Here is a 22,118-nt window from a genome sequence, read left to right on the forward strand (position 1 = left end):
ATTCCTCTTATAGCCCTGGCTCTGACTATGTGCCCATGGGCGTGTTGCCAATCCCTGATACACTACCAGGATTTCCAGCGTGGTGTGGGAGTAGGAAGAGGATTTAAGTTCATCAAGTGAAAGAGCATGTGTCTCATCTGTGGATCTTCCATAACTTTATAAATTTTCCTGTGGGGAAGTATGGTCCTCCTTCTTGGAGGGAATGAAGTGAATAAAAGATAAGTGCATTTTAACCAGAAAATCATGAGCCAAGCAGTACACATGGGCAATGGCTTCCAACTCCAAACTCAGCACTCCATCCCTTGGACCACATAGGTCTCATAACTGGGGTTTGCCCTGTGTTAGAGAGTAAATGAGAGGATCAGCTAATTTATTAAGCACATATTTACGTATGCACAATCAGATTGCCCATGGCGGTTTAGGGACCATGGGTTATCTTAAAAATATGAAGCACATATAATTTGATATCCATTGAATGTGTATGTCTGGAATCTTCACACTTCATTTAGTCAATCTAGCCTAAAATAGCAGGATGGAGAAATAATACTTATTGAGGATTTATTATGTTACAGAGTATACGTGAGATCTTTTACACACTTTTCTCATGTAATGATAAATAACTCTGTGAGAAGAGGACAATTATTTTCTTCTTCTTTTATAAGTAAGCAATCTGAGGATTAAAGAGGTAAAGTCAATTGTACAAAGTTGTTACACAAATAATACTATATTTGTCTGACCCTGAAGTCCATGTCCTTTTCACTAAATCCCAATACTATTCTCACAATTTTGGGGTGGAGGTTAGTAAAATATTTTAAGAATTTTTGTATTCTCAAAATAAAAATACATCATATTCATTGCACAGCATTTTAGTACTGTGAAGCTGAGGTTTAGAAGCAAGTGATAGAGACAGTTGTATAATGATGATGGTAGCCAATAATTATTGAGTGCTTATATCGTGCTAGGTGTGCTTCTAAAGATTTTATATATGCTAACCAATTCTATCCTTACAACAACCCAATTGACTGAGAACTTTTATTGTCCCCATGTTAAATGTGGATTTAATACAGAAAGAGTTGAAGTAATCTACCCATGTTGACTCAGATGGTAAGTGTCTTGAAACGCAGGCAGTTTGGCCCACTGTCTGTACTATGTTCTGATGACATAGCCAGAGGAAGGAGAAAGAAGTAATGTGGTTTAGTGCCTATTAACAGTGGTCCCCATCCTTTTTGGCACCAGGGACTGGTTTCATGGAAGACTATCTTTCCACGGACGAGATGGGTGGGAAGGATGGTTCAGCTGGTAATGTGAGTGGTGGGGAGCGATGGGGAGCGGCAGATGAAGCTTCGCTAGCTTGCTGGCCACTCACCTTCTGCTGTGCTGCCTGTTCCCAACAGGCTGTGGACTACTATCTGTCCGTGGCCTGGGGACTGGTAACCCCTGCCTAATACATATCTGATATTTGGCTAGATGTGTTTTCTAGATACCTCATTTGATTTTCAGAAAAGCATGTTACTGAAAATATTGCAGTGATTAAAAGGAAGATCAGAAGTTGACAGGAAACAGTATGTATATATGTTATTATTAATTATCCTATTTTTGCACTAAAGACAACATCCTGAAATTCAGGGAAGTATCTTGCACAGAGTGACATAGCTTATATATGCTATAGTCATGATTTGGAAAAATATCCATGCCATTTATGTATAAATTTTAAAGCTGTGGTTATAGAGGTTTAGGGAATATATTTAGGTTTTAAAGTAAAAAGTAAAGTAAAAATTTGGCATATACAATTTTCTGTTATTAAATATAGACAGAGCATTGAAAAGTTAGTATTGAAATAGAAAACAAGAGACACCTGAAGAAAAGGATATATCTAATTTTTTAGAGATAGAATAATAATGTTCGTCTGATTAGAAAAAACATTTTCCAGTTCACATGCCGAACAGTAATATATGGAATCATATTTATATTGCCATTATGCAGTGCCTGCATTTGTAGGAGCTTAAAATGCATATCAGTTGGATAAATGATCAGTGAGGGAATGGGTAGATTAATGAGTGGAAGAATGGATGCAGCTTGAAAGTTTAAAGTGCAATGGGACTCGTTATCATAAAGATGAGAAAATAAGTGTGATTTTTTTCTTTTATGCCTTCTAATATTCTATTGGTAAAGTTAATTTCTATTCTCATATCCTGAGATTCAATTTTTCAAGAAATAAAGGAATCCATTAATTAAGTCCAGGAAAAACACCTGAGTTTGGTTCCACAATTCTAGACCTATGCTGCCCAATACAGTAGCCACTAGCCACATGTGGCTATTCAAATTTATATTATTTTTAAAAATAAAAATCCTGTTTCTTGATCACAATAGTCACATTTCCAGTACTCAATATTCACATGTAGCTAATGGCTGCTGTAGTGGAGAGTGCAGATACAGAACATTTCCATTACTGATGAAAGTTCTGTTGGATCATTGTGTCCCAGCAGGGCAGTGCAAGTTCTTGAATAACAATCACAAGCCAAGTGGCTTGAGTCTGAGAAATTTCTCTGGGGTGGAGTTAGGATTGTGCCAGGTGGATACTCTGACTGCAGGGTCAGTCAGAAAGCCTTGGACAAGACAATAAAACCATGTTAGAATTTAAGGACAAAAAGTAGAAACTAGAAAGAATCTCTAAGTTCTAATAAGTTAGCCACAGGGCTAAGTTACAGTGTGTTCATTGATTCACTCCAGGATAGAAAACTATCTATTCTATTTATGGAGTAAGAATGATTAGTCTTCTATGAAATCACAGACGAACTACAATTATCTCCACTTGGATAGTTTGGGAAGGCTTGATGACTGGGCATTATTATGAAGGATGAGAAGGAGATATTTAAATGAGGAACTTGAGAAAGGAGGCAAAGAAAATAATTCACATAGAGAGTGTAAATATACAAAATTTTAGAATCTTAGAAAAACTTCACTTATATCAATGTGGCTGGATATGGGGTATTGGAGGAAGATTTATTTATTTATTTATTATTGGGGTATAGTTGTTTTACAATGTTGTGTTATTTTCTACTGTACAGCAAAGTGGAGTTCCCTGTGCTATACAGCAAGTTCTCATTAGTTATCTATTTTATACATATTAGTGTATATATGTCAATCCCAATCTCCCAATTCATCCCACCCCCCTACCCCCCCTTGGTGTCCATATGTTTGTTCTCTACCTCTGTGTCTCTATTTCTGCCTTGCAAACAGGTTCATCTGTAGCATTTTTCTAAATTGGAGGAAGATTTATCAGAGATAGGTGCAGTGTATAGAGATAAACAATTTTCAGATAATGAAAAACTTAAGAGAGAAATCAAGGATGTAACACAATATTCTACATAAGCAAATGTACTCACTCAGTATACATTAGCAGAGGTATAAGAAAGTTAGTAGATTTTGAAGAGGACTCTGAATGATAACTTTGAGTAATGGAAAATAAATACAAGCTAACTCAATATAAACTGAAAAAAATAATTATCTCATACAATAAAATCTACTGTAGAAAATAAATTAATGAGAAAAACAAAGACCAAAAGGAGTTGACAAAAATGCATTTTATTCCATGTCACCCCACTTAAATAAAAACTTATTGAAATCATACAATTATAAAGTTTGTAGTTACTTTAAAGAATTTGTTTCATCATGCCATTACATATCACTGCACAGATGAATTAATTGTCTAAACAATTCAGGGATATTATATCCTCATCTGATATATTCAAATATATAAGGCAAAATTGATGTTATTGTTGTGCTTAGAATTCTTTACAAAATAGCTTTATTGTTCAAATTTCCTTTGCTTTTGTTGATTTACTTACATTATCTCATCTCTTGCTCTTTTCTCCCTCTTTCTATCCCCATCTTTCTTTTCTGTGTATTCTTCTCTATCATAGCATTTTTCTGTGTCCTTGGTATGATGAAAAATTTTCATTTTTGAAGTTCATCAGATTTCTGGATTTAAAACAATTTAAATTACATTTGTGATTCTGTCTCTTTTCACATTATGTCACGGTAATTTATGACAAGAAATAATGACAATATGCTCTTGATTCTTTTTAGAAATGTCTTTCACTTTTGTTTTAATTTTAACAGCTTAAATTAAAATATTAAATAAATGAAAAACTAAAAATAATTTTATTAACCTAAATGAGTAAAGCACTTCCCTTATAATCAGCAAGAGAATCCCTAATCTTTAAATATATTGTGTACATTTCTCTCTCCTTTGTTAATGTAAGAATATTGTCCTTAATACGCACCATGTTCTCATCTGTGTTGTATCTAAATAGATATTAGTTTTTTTCTAAGAGCTGTACTTCTATGTCAGTGGACAGATTTAGATGCTGGAAAAATTCCAGAAGCTTTTTTTAATAATAGAATAAGACCATGCACATTGTGTTTTATTTTGGCAGGTGTATGAGGCTGCCTGTAATATATTAGCATATTGAGGAATATTCACATAATTTTAGCAATAGAAGAGTGCAATTTATGGTATTCATTTCAAGATAAAATATAATCAACATGTGTCATTGAGGTAATTTTCCCAAAATGATCTCTCACTAAGTACCCTAAAGAAAAAAATCCTACAAAATATTAAAACTGCATTCCAAATTATTGTGTCCAATCTCAGCAGATCTCAGGGAAGATGGTTAACAATTTTTATATTGCTATATTAGATAACACAACAATTTTCTTTTTCAAGGAATGAGTCATTTCTTTTTCATTTTTCAGGAATGAATCATCTTTAAATTCCTTCATATTTGTTCATCAGGAAATATCTTTAATGGGCATATGAGTGCAGTCAGTTGCTTCTGTAACACTGAAGATCTAGCAATCCAAACAAATCATGTTGCAGGTGCTTTCTATTTGAAGGAAAGATGTACTTTGATGTTCTTTTAATTAAAGTTTCAATGAAATTAGTTAGCATTCTGCAAAGAGGTAATTCCGTTTCCTCTGGTTATCATCCTGTCAATTCCTGAAAGTACCAATAGCCAGTTAATTATGTTTTCAGTATTTTCACTTTGGCAAGCACAAAAGGGACTAGGTTTATCTTTTAATTCAAACTCCCCTGCAACACAAAACTACAGCTATAATGCTCACTTTAGAAAACTTGTGAACACTGTAGGTCTCACCATGGTAGTTTCAGAATCCAGCTAAAGTAAGTTTCTATCTGGTATCCATTTGTATTTTAAAAGCAGTACATATTCTCTTTGTAATAAAAATAAAATATTGTTTCTTTACCATATTAAGATCTACCAGAATCTATTAACTTGTAGTAGAAAATCACAATAAATTAATATTCTTAAATCTAGGTCCTGCTTCTGGCTCTTTCCCTTACTGGTTACAATGTCTGGAATAAAGAGCTTCTTTCTTTGGGTTTCAATTTCTTCATTCACAAATTCAATAAAACTGCAATTTTTAGAACATCTGAGAGCCAGGCACTGAGCAGGCATCAACCACCACATAAAGATGAATAAGATACAGCCTGTGTCTTGTAGCAGTTCAGATTGGTGCAGTGATGTCCACTGTCTCACCAGACTCTGAAATTTTGTGAATTTATAGAAGCATCATTTCTAATGAAATCACAAAAAGAAAACAAAAGAAGCAGCAGAAGAAAATCTTGTATTTTTACTTGAGCAAAGTGAGAATTTCCATTCATAAAATAGAAATCTGTTCTTTAATCCATAGATATTAATTCAGTCAGACCTATAATCAAAAGAGGATGAGAGAAAAACGGAAATTTTTTTCCCCTTAAGACTACTGGAGTAATTTTGAATTTTTGAAGTATTTTTGACAATAGATAGTTCATTACATTTGGAAAAAATAACTCTCTGGGTACTGAATATATTTTCGTCTCCCTCACCCTGTTTCTAACCTGATGCATTATAGAATAGTGTCCATCTTTATAGTTATAACTGAAATTATTGCTTTTGATATAATTACTCTGAATTCTATGGTAACAAAATGGCCTAATGAAAGGATTATTTTTCCATGAAGGAAATTAAAAAAAAAAAAAAAAAGTTTAAAAATGCATTCATGAGCTTCCCTGGTGGGGCAGTGTTTGAGAGTCTGCCTACCGATGCAGGGGACCCGGGTTCATGCCCCAGTCCGAGAAGATCCCACATGCCGCGGAGCGGCTGAGCCTGCGCGTCCGGAGCCTGTGCTCTGCAACGGGAAAGGCCACAACAGTGAGAGGCCCGAAAAAAAAAAGAGAAAAAAAGTAATGCATTCATGGCATTATTTTAAAAATACTTTAAAATACAGAAGAAATTCTAAGATATTCTGGGTTACATCTGCTCTATCATGTCAAACACTTTAGGGAGAACCCTTTAGAATGATCATTTAACACCTGTAGCACTGCCTCCTCATAGTGCAGCCTGCAATCAGAATGTGAAGCAATCACCATAACAGTTATAACTTAGATTATGACTTAACAGCACTGGTTGTAAAGGACTACATTTGAGTAAGTGGAATTTCCCTAATCATTGATTGCAAAAAGTGGGCACAATGAGTCAGGAGCCAAAATGATCTCCCTACTCATCTGAGACAGGAGTGGTGGCTGAGTTTGACTGAACTGGGTTTTATGTGGAAGATGCTTTGCCCACTGGTATCTACGGCATAAAAAAACAGAGCTTTTGTTCTAGGGCAGTTTTTACAACCTCCTTTTTTGTCAAGGGTCAGTTATACACTTTCAATCAATCTCATCTACATTTTTAAAAACAGTTTAAACATAGTGACCAGTATTTTCCAGCCTCTATTAAGTAAATGATAGTTACATCAGCGTAACTGTTGTTGTGACATTTAGTTAGAACAGTTATTGAAAATTTCAGATAAAGTGCCCCTCTTGATTTCAAAGGAGTTTGTATTATAATTTGAAAAATGGAGATTACTAAAAGACCAAGACCCTCAAATTCATCCCTCTAGCTTTTTACTAATCTTGAATTACTGAGAGCTTGGGGGAAATAAAATGAGGGATAAAATTCACTAAGAAAATAAAATACATAAGAAAAATCTAATGCAATATTTGGAGATATGTCAAAATATATTGAATAACATATATTCAGGTAACTGAAGCAAGAAAAACTATTCCATTAACTAATCTTTTTCAGAAAATATGTTAATTTCATTAACATATTTTCTCTTTATCAGAGAAATTACCTTCCTGAATTTGTTTCACTTATAGATAATGCTTGTTGTGCTCTACTGTATGTCATTTCAAAATGAAGCTGGGTGGAGCATATATAATCACTATCAATTGATAAAGACTTAGAAGGAATTCTTGTTAGAATTCCTACCATGTCACTTATTATATGGTCTTGGATGACATTTTGCTTCCTCAGTTATCTTATCTGTAAAATAGGAATGATAGCATACTTTGATCTTTGTAAGGATTAAGGAAATAATGTATATACAATAATTAGTGTAGCAAATATAACAGAATAAGTGCCAAATACATGGTAGCTAATACCCATAGTACGAGTTTATTTGTACATATGTGTGTACATCAAATTAGAAAACTCTGACTTTGTTTACACTGCTGCTTTTTCAATTTATTATTTATTCTCCTTCTTAGCAAACTTTTTAGCTTTTAGGCTACTAGTCATTCTGACACACTCAAACTTTTGCTACTGTTCTACTGAAATTTTACTTAGGAACAGGAATTCTGCACCTAAGTATTGCTGAAAAACCAACAAAATTCATGCCTTTTTGTTTGTCTGTCCTAAAAAATGAAAATTATTAGAATGTGATGAGATATATATATATATAAAATCAATATTTTGTTTAGTTTGATTATCCTTTCTACACTCATAGAAGTAGGAAGAGTTGTTTTTTTTTTTTTTTTTAAAGTTCAGTGTTCTTACTTTGACTTCAAACACTTAGAGAAGCAGAGCTCAGTGTTATTTCATATTCACCATAAAATATCCACTCTAGTGAGTAAGCCTATAGAGCTTACTGAAAATATCTTAGGGGAAGCAGATCATTGCTCACAACAGAGAGAACTATTTAATTAATCCCCAATATACATTTCTATTCTGCCCAAAGTCTCCATTGCCACCATGCAGGGGATCTTACTCTAACTCTGACCAGTCTTCTTTGGCATGCAAAATCACTTCCTGTGAAATATAGCACAGGCCCAGCCTCAGGCCAACTTCTATCCCCAGTGTACTTCTCAAAGCTTCTTTGCAACAAAGTCGGTCTCCCACTTGAAGAAAATTCAAGTACAAACTGCTAAGAAGGTAAATTTTCCTCTACATCTCACACTTCCTAAATCCTGGTAATCATAATCAGAGATTCACATATGAACAAGGGGCAGGGTCTGTTTTGGAAGAGTTTTAAATTTTTCAAGTATGATAGACTTGTAAAAAGGTAGGTTTCTAAAAGATAAATGTACAACCTACTGAGCTACCACAGCACAGGAAAATGGACCACTAACTTTACATGATGAATCAGGGAAATGCTTTAGAATAGCTGCTTCATGAGGATGAGTAGGATATTTTTGAATTCAACAAGGAAATAATCCAATCAAAATAAAGTAAACATGGTTAGAACCTAAAATTCCATTGAGGGTCATGGAGTAAACTTAAATCAGGATAAGAGGTTGGGTCTCTTATCAAAGCAATGTATGCTGTCATGGAGGGTAAGAGTCAAATTGGAGAAAGATTAGAGGCAGAAGTGGCAGTTAAGAAGGTCCTAAAGTCATCTGGGAAGTAGATGGTAGTTGTCTTACCTGAGACTCTGACCAAAGGGGTTAAAAAAAAGATGGGAGAAATTTGTAAATGTAAAATTGATGGATTTTTTAACAAGGAAAGAGAGCAGTAAAAAATAGTATGTAGGTTTCTAGGTATCCTAAGGTAGATGTTATGGTTAATTTTGTGTCAGCTTGACTGAGCTAAGGGATGATACCCAGATAGATGGTAAAATATTATTTCTGGGTGTGTATGCGAGGGTGTTTCTGGAAGAGATGAGCATTTGACTAAGTAAAGAAGAGCATGCTTATCAATGCAGTGGGTCATCATCCAATCTGTTGGGCATTATATGAATAGAACAAAAACATGGTGGAAAAGTGAATTTGCTCTCTGGTAGAGCTGAAACATCCATCTTCTCCTGTTCTCAAACATCAGCACTCCAGGTCTTGGGCCTTTGAATGCTGACTGGGACTTACACAATCAGCTTTCCTGGTTCTCCAGTTTGCAGACAGCAGATTGTGGGATTTCTCAGCCTCCAGAATCATGTGAGTCAATTTCAATAATAAATCTCTTCATATATATATATATATATATATGTATCTATTTCTATATCTATATCTATGTCTATGCCTAACCTATTGGTTCTGTTTCTCTGGAGAACCCTGACTAATGCAGTGAATAACTAGGGAGTGATACTACTGACAAAAGGACAGTTTGTGGAAGAAGATGCTAAGCTCAGTTTTGGACACTTTTAGGTATATTCTAGTGGAGGTGTCAGGTAAACAGCCACAAATGTTGCTAAAGACATTGATTTTTTAGTAGTATGCAAATGATAGCTGAAGCTTGAAAGATAAGTTCCTACAACGTGTGAGGATTGGATTTACTAAAGCAGTGATTATAAACTAAAGAGCAGTACTTCTGCAGGGTGTCATAGCCAAATAACTAGAGGATTATTTTTAATATCCCTTTCTAGGAGTTTAGATAGTTCTCCATATCTACTCTCACAATCCATCCTAGAAGAATGCTGTGTAACTCTGATAATGATCCTCTAGGATCAACTTTAAGTACTAGGCTAGGAAAAGTTAGGAAAACTTTAGTGAGATTGAACAGAAATGGAATCCTGGGGGAAACTTTGATTACAAATGGAGTGTGTGATGGACATTTCCTAATACTCTGTCTTGCCTCAGTTTCCTCACTTGTTACATGAGAGTACAATTATTATCTACTTCAAAGAGTTTCCATATAGATGAAATAAGATTACTTATGGAAGAAACTTGGAAATTTTAAGTAAGTATTTTAAACTATTAAATATTATTTTTATTACCTGGAGAAAATATCAAAACTTGGTCTCAACATTGGTCAAACAAATTTATCCTGAAAGGGTAAGACAAATCATGAGTGAATGAAGGGGAAAGTTGTATGTCAGCAGTAGCAAGCAAGGAGTGGGTAGGGGAATTTCTCAATCTAAAGGAAAAGCAAGAAGGAGAATAATGGAGGGCAGGTTTGTACAGAAGAGCTGACAACCCAGTACTGGATAGCTCAAACTAATTTCTTTGAATAATTTATTTGAACATAGGGCAATTTTCATTACCTAATTCCTAGGGCTATTATTTACTTTTCCTTCAAGGATGTACTAAGGGCAACAGAGGTGACTAATTAATCTGGAAGTATAAGTAATTTGTGGGTGAATCCTATCCGAATCCATAAATACAGTGGATCATAAATACTTAACTTAAAACAAAGAACTCTTTAATAAATATATTCCTAGAAGTATCTCTGACCCAGTAAGTTGAGTATGCCCCTAGAGAGTTTGTAGGTGATATGAGATTTACCTTAAAGCTTCAGATTCCTTTCTGTCCAAGAGAACAGACAAGAAAAATTAACTTCATTTATTCAGAACCTTTCACTTCTGTTCTTCCTACTGTGATTTACAATGAACCAATACCATAGCTCAGCTGGGTGGGATATGTCAAAGCAAGAAAAATAGGAGTTACACACAGATTTAAATTTGTAATAGAGCTATCACTAGGATTTAAAAGAATGAACATCTAAATATTGACATCTAAACCTTGGAAGTTCAAAAAAATAAGTTCTAGAATCAAAAGGCAGTTGAAGAGAATCACGGTCATCCCCAACTAAGAATGAAATTAAAATTGTCTGACGATTTCAGCTTCCAAATGCTGATGATCAAATGTGATTTTCTCCTGGGTAAATCTCTTTTTTGCCCTTATAAAAGTTATATATCCCTGGAAGAATAGTTTTTATGAGTTTGCTCTTAGTTAAAGGACAGTTTAAAGCTAGATTTTTTTTTCTGAATAAGAGAAAGATCACATAAATTTCTCTAACAGAATATTTTATCATTTATCTTGGTCTTCTCGAAATAATAAGGCACCAAATTACACTTTTCTAAAGACAAAAACTTTATTTTACTGAGTATAAATGAAAACATAATATTTCAGAAAACATATTGAAAAGTAATTAAGTTAGCAAAACAGTGATTATAAAAATTCCTAGATTTAAAGAGTTGGGAAGATTAAAATATATCTATGGTGTTCTTAATTATCATTCCAGAAAACCATTACTGCATCTCCATACTGAGAGCTCTGGAGTCAAATATAGATAGATTTTATTTCTACCCATTGTCTGAGCAACTTGCAGCACCATACTGGAAAATCTTGAGCACAGTTGGTTTAACTTTCAAAATGAGAAAATCTTTGCTTTAATCATTAAACTTGTAAGAATATATTTTTTCTTCTTAGAGTGCTGTGAATTCCTTAGGTACATAGCCAATGTTTCCTTCTATCATTTTTTCCTCTCCCAATACACTTTACTTATACATGCACATACACAATCAGTCAGTGCTCATTGAGAGGGCTCCTACTTTCAAAATACCTAACTCTTGCTTCAGAGAAAGGATTTTTCAACTAATCTCTATCACTTTTAGTAAGTGTTGGAAATATGTGGAAGTCCCTGGGAAAACTTTGCTGATTTGAAGAGACTGCAGAAAATCTTAATCATTTCTTACAAACAAAAGACTAATAGTAATTTAAAGACATGAAATTTAATGCACTCTGGTGATTCAATATTTTCATTTCCCTTTTAAAATTTTCACACCGGCTTCTAAATACTGGGCAATCTTTCAGCTGTGCTCAGATTTCAGCTAACTCTGTCTACCATGAGAAGTGAATTCAAGATTTCTTCAAGTGATTTGAACAGCTAACAAGTCTTACTGTTTAATGAATTGTGTTCTTCACCAAACATTTTTTTCTCCTTCTTTTTCTGGTTCCTCCCTGACAAAATATAAAGTATGAGGCTCTGTGAAGTGGAAAAATAATTCATGAAACATTCCTACAAGTTACCTCCCAAAATGGTGTTTGATATTGATAGGACCAAATAAACCCGCAAGAATTACCATGATTTAAGAATAATTCAAGTTTGTCTTGAAGATAACATGAGAAAATATTAATTTTTATATTGAATGAATGAATACTACACTAAACATTATGAATATTTGACCATTTTGCAATGAGAACAAATAGTAAATTATATTTTAACAAGTCCTGGCTTCAATGAATCAATAATATTGAGTGCCAATCTAGTAGCTAGATTGAAATAAAAGTGAAAAAAGGTTAAACAGGTGAAATAATAGGGGAATTTATATGCTCAAAATTTCATGTCAGACTCCCCCAAAGTTTAACCTTTCATTACAGAATTCATGGAATCATGTAACATCCCATGATTATTCAGAAAATAAAGCAATTAGAGTAGATTTCTTTGGAAGTAAATTTGTTATAGGACTTTTTAATTGTAATGATAAAAGACATTAGAGTCTTACTGAATTAAAATAAAGCTGCCCTTTGTTAAATCATTGAAAAATCATTAAGTAGGGTTTAAGAAGTGAGGGAGGGAGAAGCTTCAAGATGGCAGAAGAGTAAGATGTGGAGATCACCTTCCTGCCCACAAATACATCAGAAAAACATCTACATGTGGAACAACTCCTACAGAACACCTACTGAACACTGACAGAAGACCTCAGACTTCCCAAAAGGCAAGAAACTCCCCATGTAGCTGGATAGGGCAAAAGAAAAAACAAAGACAACAGAATAGGGATGGGACCTGCACCAGTGGGAGGGAGCTGTGAAGGAGGAAAGGTTTCCACACACTAGGAAGACCCTTCATGGGTGGACACTGTAGGTGACAGAGGAGGGGAAGCTTCAAAGCCATGGAGGAGAGCACAGCAACAGGGGTGCAGAGGGCAAAGCAGAGAGACTCCCACACAGAGGATCAGTGCCAACCAGCACTCACCACCCTGAGAAGCTGGTCTGCTCAACCGCCGGGACAGGTGGGGGCTGGGAGCTGAGGCTCAGGCTTCAGAGGTCCGATTCCAGGGAGAGAACGGGGGTTGGTTGTTTGAATACAGCCTGAAGGGGGCTAGTGCACCACAGCTAGCCAGGAGGGAGTCCGGGAAAGAGCCTGGAGCTGCCGAAGAGACAAGAGACGGTTTCTTGCCTCTTTGTTTCCTGGTGCGTGAGGAGAGGGGATTAAGAGCGCTGCTTAAAGGAGCTCCAGAGACGGGTGCAAGCAGCAGCTAACAGCATGGATCCCAGACACAGGCATGAGACACTAAGGCTGCTGCTGCAGCCATCAAGAAGCCTGTGTTTAAGCACAGGTCCCCTCCCCTCCTGGGAGCTGGTGCAGCCCGCCACTGCCAGAGTCCCATTATCCAGGGACTACTTCCCCAGGAGAACACATGGCGTGCCTCAAGCTGGTGCAACGTCATGCCAGCCTCTGCCGCTGGAGGCTCATCCCGCATCCATACCCCTCCCTCCGCTGGGCCTGAAGAGCCAGAACCCCTGAATCAGCTGCTCCTTTAACCACTTCCTGTCTGAGCGAAGAACAGACGCCCTCAGGTGACCTACACGCAGGGGCAGGGCCAAATCCAAAGCTGAATTGAAGGAACTGTGTGAGAAAACAAGAGAAAAGGAAATCTCCCCAAGCAGCCACAGAAGCAGCGAATGAAATCCCCACAATCAACTTCATGTACGCTGCATCTGTGGAATATCTGAATAAACAACAAATCATCCCAAATTGAGGAGGTAGACTTTAGGAACAATGATATATACATATATATATATATATATTTTTCCCCCTTTTTCTCTTTTCGTGAGTGTGTATGTGTATGATTCTGTGTGTGATTTTGTCTGTGTAGCTTTGCTTTTACTATTTGTTCTAGGGTTTACTCTGTCGGTCATTTTTTTTTTTTGCTGTATGCGGGCCTCTCACTGTTGTGGTCTCTCCCATTGTGGAGCACAGGTTCTGGACACGCAGGCTCAGTGGCCATGGCTCACGGGCCTAGCCGCTCCGCGGCATGAGGAATCTTCCTGGACTGGGGCACAAACCCATGTCCCCTGGATCGGCAGGCAGACTCTCAACCACTGCCTCACAAGGGAAGCCCTTAGTATAGTTTTTAGTGCTTATTATTGGTAGATCTGTTTTTTGGATTGGTTGCTCTCTTCTTTCTTTCTTTTTTCTCCGTTTTATTCTGAGCCATGTGGATGACAGGCTCTTGGTGCTCCAGCCAGGCATCAGTGTTGTGCCTCTGAGGTGGGAGAGCCAAATTTGGGACATTGGTCCACAAGAGACCTCCCAGCTCCATGTAATATCATACTGTGAAAATCTCCCAGAGATGCCTAGCTCAATGACAACACCCAGCTCCACTCAACAACCAGCCAGCTACAGTGTTGGACACCCTATGCTAAACAACCACAAAGACAGGAACACAACCCCGCCCATTGGAAGAGGGGCTGCCTAAAATCATAATAAGGCGACAGACATCCCAAACCACACCACAGGATGTAGCTCTGCCCACCAGAAATACAAGATCCAGCCTCATCCACTAGAACAGAGGCACTAGTCCCCTCCACCAGGAAACCTACACAACCCACTGAACCAACCTTACTCACTGGCGACAGACACCAAAAACAATGGGAACTACAAGCCTGCAGCCTGTGAAAATGAGACAACAAACACAGTAATTTAAGCAAAATGAGAAGACAGAGAAACACACAGCAGTTGAAGGAGCAAGGTAAAAACCCACCAGACCAAAAAATGAAGAGGAAAAAGGCAGTCTACCTGAAAAAGAATTCAGAATAATGATAGTAAAGATGATCCAAAAACTTGGAAATAGAATGGAGAAAATACAAGAAATGTTTAACAAGGACCTAGAAGAACTAAAGAGAAAACAAAGAGTGATAAACAATGCAGTAAATGAAATTAAAAATTCCCTAGAAGGGATCAATAGCAGAATAACTGAGGCAGAAGAACAGATAAGTGACCTGGAATATAAAATAGTGGAAATAACTACTGCAGACAGGAATAAAGAAAAAATAATGAAAAGAATTGAGGGCAGTCTCATAGACTTCTGGGACAACATTAAACACACCAACATTCGAAGTATAGGGGTCCCAGAGGAAGAAGAGAAAAAGAAAGAGACTGAGAAAATATTTGAAGAGATTATAGTTGAAAACTTCCCTAATATGACAAAGAAATAGTTAATCAAGTCCAGGAAGCACAGAGAGTCCGATACAGGATAAATCCAAGGAGAAACATGCCAAGACACATATTAATCAAATGATCAAAAATTAAATTCAAAGAAAAAATATATTAAAAGCAGTAAGGGATAAACAACAAATAACATACAAGGGAATCCCCATACGTTTAACAGCTGATCTTCCAGCAGAAACTCTGCAAACCAGAAGGGAGTGGCAGGACATATTTAAAGTGATGAAGGAGAAAAACCTACAACCAAAATTACTCTACCCAGCAAGGATCTCATTCAGATTTGATGGAGAAATTAAAACTTTACAGACAAGCAAAAGCTAAGACAATTCTGCACCACCAAAAACCAGCTTTACAACACATGCTAAAGGAACTTCTCTACGCAGAAAACACAAGAGAAGGAAAAGACCTACAATAACAAACCCAAAACAATGAAGAAAATGGTAATAGGAGATGAACATACATATCAATAATTACCTAAATGTAAATGGATTAAATACTCCAACGAAAATACCTAGACTGGTTGAATGGATAAAAAAGACAAAACAAAACAAAAAACATATATATGCTGTCTAAAAGAGACCCACTTCAGACCTAGGAACACATACAGACAGGAAGTGAGGGAATGGAAAAAGATATTCCATGCAAATGGAAATCAAAAGAAGGCTGAAGTAGCAATTCTCATATAAGACAAAATAGACTTTAAAATAAAAACTGTTACAAGAGACAAAGAAGGACACTGCATAATGATCAAGGGATCAACTCAAGAAGAAGTTATAACAATTGTAAATATTATGCACCCAATATTGGAGCACCTCAATACATAAGGCAAATGCTAACAGCCATAAAAGGGGAAATTGACAGCAGCACAATCATAGTAGGGGACTTTACCACCACACTTTCACCAATGGACAGATCATCCAAAATGAAAATAAATAGGGAAACACAAGCTTTAAATGATACATTAAAAAAGATGGACTTAATTGATATTTATAGGACATTCCATCCAAAAAAAAGAATACACTTTCTTCTCAAATACTCATGAAACATTCTCCAGGATAGATTATATCTAGAGTCACACATCAAGGTTTGGTAAATTTAAGAAAATGGAAATCGTATCAAGTATCTTTTCCGACCACAATATTAAGAGACTAGATATCAATTACCGGAAAAAAATCTATAAAAAATACAAACACATGGCAGTTAAACAATATAGTACTTAATAACCAAGAGATCACTGAAGAAATCAAAGAAGAAATAAAACAATACCTAGAAACAAATGACAATGAAAACACGATGACCCAAAACATATGGGATGTAGCAAAAGCAGTTCTAAGAGGGAAGTTTATAGCAATACAATCCTACCATAAGAAACAAGAAAAATAAACAACCTAACCTTACACCTAAAGAGATTAGACAAAGAAAAATGAAAAAAAAAAAAAAAAAAAAAAAAACAAAGTTAGCAGAAGGAAAGAAATCATAAAGGTCAGATCAGAAATAAATAAAAAGGAAATGAAGGAAACAATAGCAAAGATCAATAAAACTAAAAGCTGGTTCTTTGAGAAGACAAACAAAATGGATAAACCACTAGCCAGACTCATCAAGAAAAAAAGGGAGAAGACTCAAATCAATAGGATTAGAAATGAAAAAGGAGAAGTAACAACTGACACTGCAGAACCACAAAGGATCATGAGAACTTACTACAAGCAACTATATGCCAGTAAAATGGGCAATATGGAAGAAATGGATGCATTCTTATAAAAGCACAACCTTCTGAGACTAATCCAGGAAAAAAAAAATAGAAAATATGAACAGATCAATCACAAGCACTGAAATTGAGACTGTGATTAAAAATCTTCCAACAAACAAAAGCCCAGGACCAGGTGGCTTCACAGGCAAATTCTATCAAACATTTAGAGAAGAGCTAACTTCTATCCTTCTCAAACTCTTCCACAATATAGCAGAGGGAGGAACACTCCCAAACTCATTCTATGAGGCCACCATCACCCTGATACCAAAACCAGACGAAGATGTCTGGTTTTCTTCAAAGAAAGAAAACTACAGGCTAATATCACTGATGAAAATAAATGCAAAAATCCTCAAGAAAATAGTAGCAAACAGAATCCAACAGCACGTTAAAAGGATCATACATCATGATTCAGTCAGGTTTATCCCAGGAATGCAAGGATTCTTCAATATACACACATCAATCAATCTGATACACCATCTTAACAAACTGAAGGAGAAAAACCGTATGATCATCTCAATAGATGCAGAGAAAGCTTTTGACAAAATTCAACACCCATTTATGATAAAAACCCTCCAGAAAGTAGGCATAGAGGGAACTTACCTCAACACAATAAAGGCTATATATGACAAACCCACAGCCAGCATCATTCTCAGTTGTGAAAAACTGAAACCATTTCCACTAAGATCAGGAAGCAGACAAGATCTTCCACTCTTGCCACTATTACTCAACATCATATTGGAAGTTTCAGCCACAGCAATCAGAGAAGAAAAAGAAATAAAAGAAATCCAAATTGGAAAAGAGGAAGTAAAGCACTCACTGTTTGCTGATGGCATGATAATATACATAGAGAATCCTAAACATGCTACCAGAAAAATACTAGAATGAATCAATGAATTTGGTAAAGTACCAGCATACAAAATTAATGCACAGAAATCTCTTGCATTCCTACACACTAATGATGAAAAATTTGAAAGTGAAATTAAGAAAACACGCCCATTTACCATTGCAGCAAAAAGAATAAAATATCTAGGAATAAATCTACAGAGGAGACAAAAGACCTGTATGAAGAAAATTATAAGACACTGATGGAAGAAATTAAAGATGGTACAAATAGATGGAGAGATATACCGTGTTCTTGGATTAGAAGTATCAATATTGTGAAAATGACTATACTACCCAAAGCAATCTACAGATCAATGTAATCCCTATCAAACTACCACTGGCATTTTTCATGGAACTAGAACAAAAAATTTCACAATTTGTATGGAAACACAAAAGACCCCAAATAGCCAAAGCAATATTGAGAAAGAAAAACAGAGCTGGAGGAATCAGGCTCCCTGACTTCAGACTATACTACAAAGCTACACTAATCAAAAGAGTATGGTACTGGCACCAAAACAGAAATATAGATCAATGGAACAGGTTGGAAATCCCAGAGAAAAACCCATGCACATATGGTCACCTTATCTTTGATGAAGGATGTAAGAATATACAATGGAGAAAAGATATCCTTTTCAATAATTGGAGCTGGGAAAACTGTACAGCTGCATGTAAAAGAATGAAATTAGAACACTCCCTAACACAAAAATAAACTCAAAATGGATTAAAGACCTAAATGTAATGCCAGACACTATCGAACTCTTAGAGGAAACATAGGCAGAACACTCTATGACATAAATCACAGCAAGATTCTTTTTGACCCACCTCTTAGAGAAATGGAAATAAAAACAAATATAAACGAATGGGCCCTAATGAAACTTAAAAGCTTTTGCTCAGCCAAGGAAACCATAAACAAGATGACAAGACAGCCCTCACAATGGGAGAAAATATTTGCAAATAAAGCAACTGATAAAGGATTAATCTCCAAAATTTAACAGCAGCTCATGCACCTCAATATTGAAAAAGCAAACAACCCAGTCAAAAATGGGCAGAAGACCTATATAAACATTTATCCAAAGAAAATATACAGCTTGCCAACAAACACATGAAAGAGTGCTCAACATCTTTAATCATTAGAGAAATGCAAATCAGAACTACAATGAGATATTACACCAGTCAGAATGGCTATCATCAAAAAAATCTACAAACAATAAATGCAGGAGAGGGTTTGGAGAAAAGGGAACCCTCTTGCACTGTTAGTGGGAATGTAAATTGATACAGCCAATGTGGAGAACAGTATGGAGGTTCCTTAAAAAAACTAAAAATAGAACTACCATACGACCCAGCAATCCCACTCCTGGACATATACCCTAAGAAAACCATAAATCAAAAAGAGTCATGTACCACAATGTTCATTGCAGCTCTATTTACAATAGCCAGGACATGATAGCAACCTAAGTGTCCATCAACAGATGAATCGATAAAGAAGATATGGCACATATATATAATAGAATATTACTCAACCATATAAATAAATGAAATTTAGTTATTTTTAATGAGGTGGATGGACTTAGAGTCTATCATACAGAGTGAAGTAAGTCAGAAAGAGAAAAACAAATACCGTATGCTAACACATATATATGGAATCGAAAAAACAACAGAAAATATTGTCATGAAGAACCTAGGGGCAAGACGGTAATAAAGACACAGACCTACTAGAGAATGGATTTGAGGATACGAGGAGGGAGAAGGGTAAGATGGGACAAAGTGAGAGAGTGGCATGGACATATATATACTACCAAATGTAAAACAGATAGCTAGTAAGAAGCAGCTGCATAGCACAGGGAGATCAGCTCGGTGTTTTGTTACCACCTAGAGGGGTGGGATAGGGAGTGTGGGAGGGAGGGAGATGCAAGAGGGAAGAGATATGAGGATATATGTATATGTATAACTGATTCACTTTGTTATAAAGCAGAAACTAGCACCATTGTAAAGCAGTTATACTCCAATAAAGATGTTAAAAAAATAAAAACAAAACAAAAAAAGAAGTGAGGGAAAGCTGGTTTACTAGTCAAGTTCTAAATACTGAAGAAACGACAAATGGAAGAGTGTTTATTTTAAATCTGAAAATTTATCAAATATCGCTTTTCAATGGAAATAATCTGAATACAACTTTAAACTTGTGGTCATAATGGATCACACTTGTTCTAGGTATTCCCAACCTAGGACTTTAGCCATATTATTTGCATTTAGTCTTGCTAACAACTCTGCTTATATTATTTTCAAGAGTTATTATACTGCCTTCTGCAAAGAAAGGCGATATCTGTATTTCCCAACCTTCTAGAACATAATAAAGAAGCAAATGTTTCTGCACAAAGCCTCTTTGAGCTATTTAATTTACTTTTTGACAAGAGGAGAATGACACTGATCACTCCACAAAGAACAAAAGCAATTTTTCATACCATGAAATGCAAATGATGATTTAATCATTACTAGAAAAAATATTAATATGTATTCAGGAAAATCTTATCCTGTCTTCTTCTTGTAGAACTAGTGTGGCTTAAACATATGACATCTTAAAAAAAGGGTAACTTTCCATTTCTTAAGAAAAACATTTTAATGTTTTTATTTTGATGGAAATTAATTAAAGAGAAAAAAGTCAATTAAAATTTAACCAACACTAGAGGTAATCCTCTATATTCCTGATGACTTTCTTCATCATTATATATTACCATTCATTCACCTAATTTTAGAAAGACCTGAACGTCTTTATTAAAGGAGATATTTTTAATAATACTGCAAACTATATGTGTGTGTCTATATGTATATATATATATGGGCAGTTCATGAAATCACTGAAGAGTTGGGTAGGGTAGAAAGATTATAGAAATATTACATGTATAGTATTAATTTCTAACTTGGCAAATGTTAATGGTGAGAACAATATATTTTATATACTATATTAGAAATAAATAATAGTGTGTAGAAAATTTGTATATTGTAAAAATAAAATTATTATTTTATACTTATGAGGGTCTGCCTTGAACTTTGTCAGGGCAATATTTCAACTAGAATCCCATAAAATATTGTGATACCCTAGATCCCAGAAGACTTAGAACTCCCATACCTAAACAAAGGCAATACTGAAGGAACCCTCTGACTTTGATATCAGCCCTACATTGTATGTCAGACCATTTTATGCAATTCTAGAGTAGACAAGCTAAGGGCTGTCAGGCTGATTCATGAAATAATGTACCTTTCTCCCTTCATAAACACACACACTTTCACAGGCAAGAGACTTGATGTTTGCTGCATTAAATACTTGGGATAGCCCATCCGTATTGCCCTGTGCCTCTTTTAATTTACCTTTGTGACCAACAAAACAATCTGGTTCTTAACCTAAAATATATCAGGGATGGATATCTCCCTTAAATCCATCTTCTCCTTTTAGTATTATTAAATTCCATTTTCCTGTCATGCTTTATTCAACATATTCCAAAAACGCTTATTGTTATTTCCATTCAAGTTATTTCTTTTGACCTCTCTATATTCTATTAATGGCTTTCACCAGGGTTGGAAATTAGGAATCTGCTTTTCTATGATCCCAGAATAAGCAGTTACCGAATCCTGCTAGTTTCTCCCTGCATCACACTTTTATTTTTATTATTTGTTGATCACCATGGCAGCAATCATTTTCAAGAGTTCATAACTTTAGCTAGTTTCTAGGAGTACCCATCATTTTAGCCATCCCATCTTACTCTCTAAAATATGTCCTGCACAGGAAATTATCCTCTGAAGCACTACTCTGATTATAGCCTATTCTTCTGGAAATGCTTTGATTATTGTTCTACACATGTCATTAAGATGTTCACATTTATTAACATGAAGTTGTACAAAATGATGTTTAATAACATTTAATCTTTTATATTGATGTGTGTATACCATTTATCACTTTATTGTTTTTAGTTATTTGTGTTATTGTCCTCTTTTTCTTGATTTGATCTTCTAGAAAAATGTATATTTTACTATATTTCAAATGATCCATCATAGTTTTCTTTTACATATTTGGTTTTTAGTTCTATATTTTATGCTATTTATCATTGTAGCATCCTAATGTTTATCAATATATACTTTTTATAAAATTTTCTTAAAATTATCTTTTAATTGTTAAAAATATATGAACAGCTCATACAAATCAACATCAAACAAACAATGCA

At 35.3% G+C, this 22,118-nt stretch overlaps 1 pseudogene; it reads left to right on the forward strand.

Annotated features, from left to right (window-relative positions):
- The first annotated feature begins 1,274 nt into the window (after positions 1 to 1,274).
- Positions 1,275 to 22,118, forward strand: part of LOC112414649 (kinetochore-associated protein NSL1 homolog pseudogene) — a 195,403-nt pseudogene continuing 174,559 nt past the window's right edge.

The sequence above is a fragment of the Neophocaena asiaeorientalis genome, unplaced genomic scaffold (assembly GCF_003031525.2).
Source record: "Neophocaena asiaeorientalis asiaeorientalis breed wild unplaced genomic scaffold, Neophocaena_asiaeorientalis_V1.1 scaffold127, whole genome shotgun sequence".
NCBI classification, from domain to species: Eukaryota; Metazoa; Chordata; class Mammalia; order Artiodactyla; family Phocoenidae; genus Neophocaena; species Neophocaena asiaeorientalis.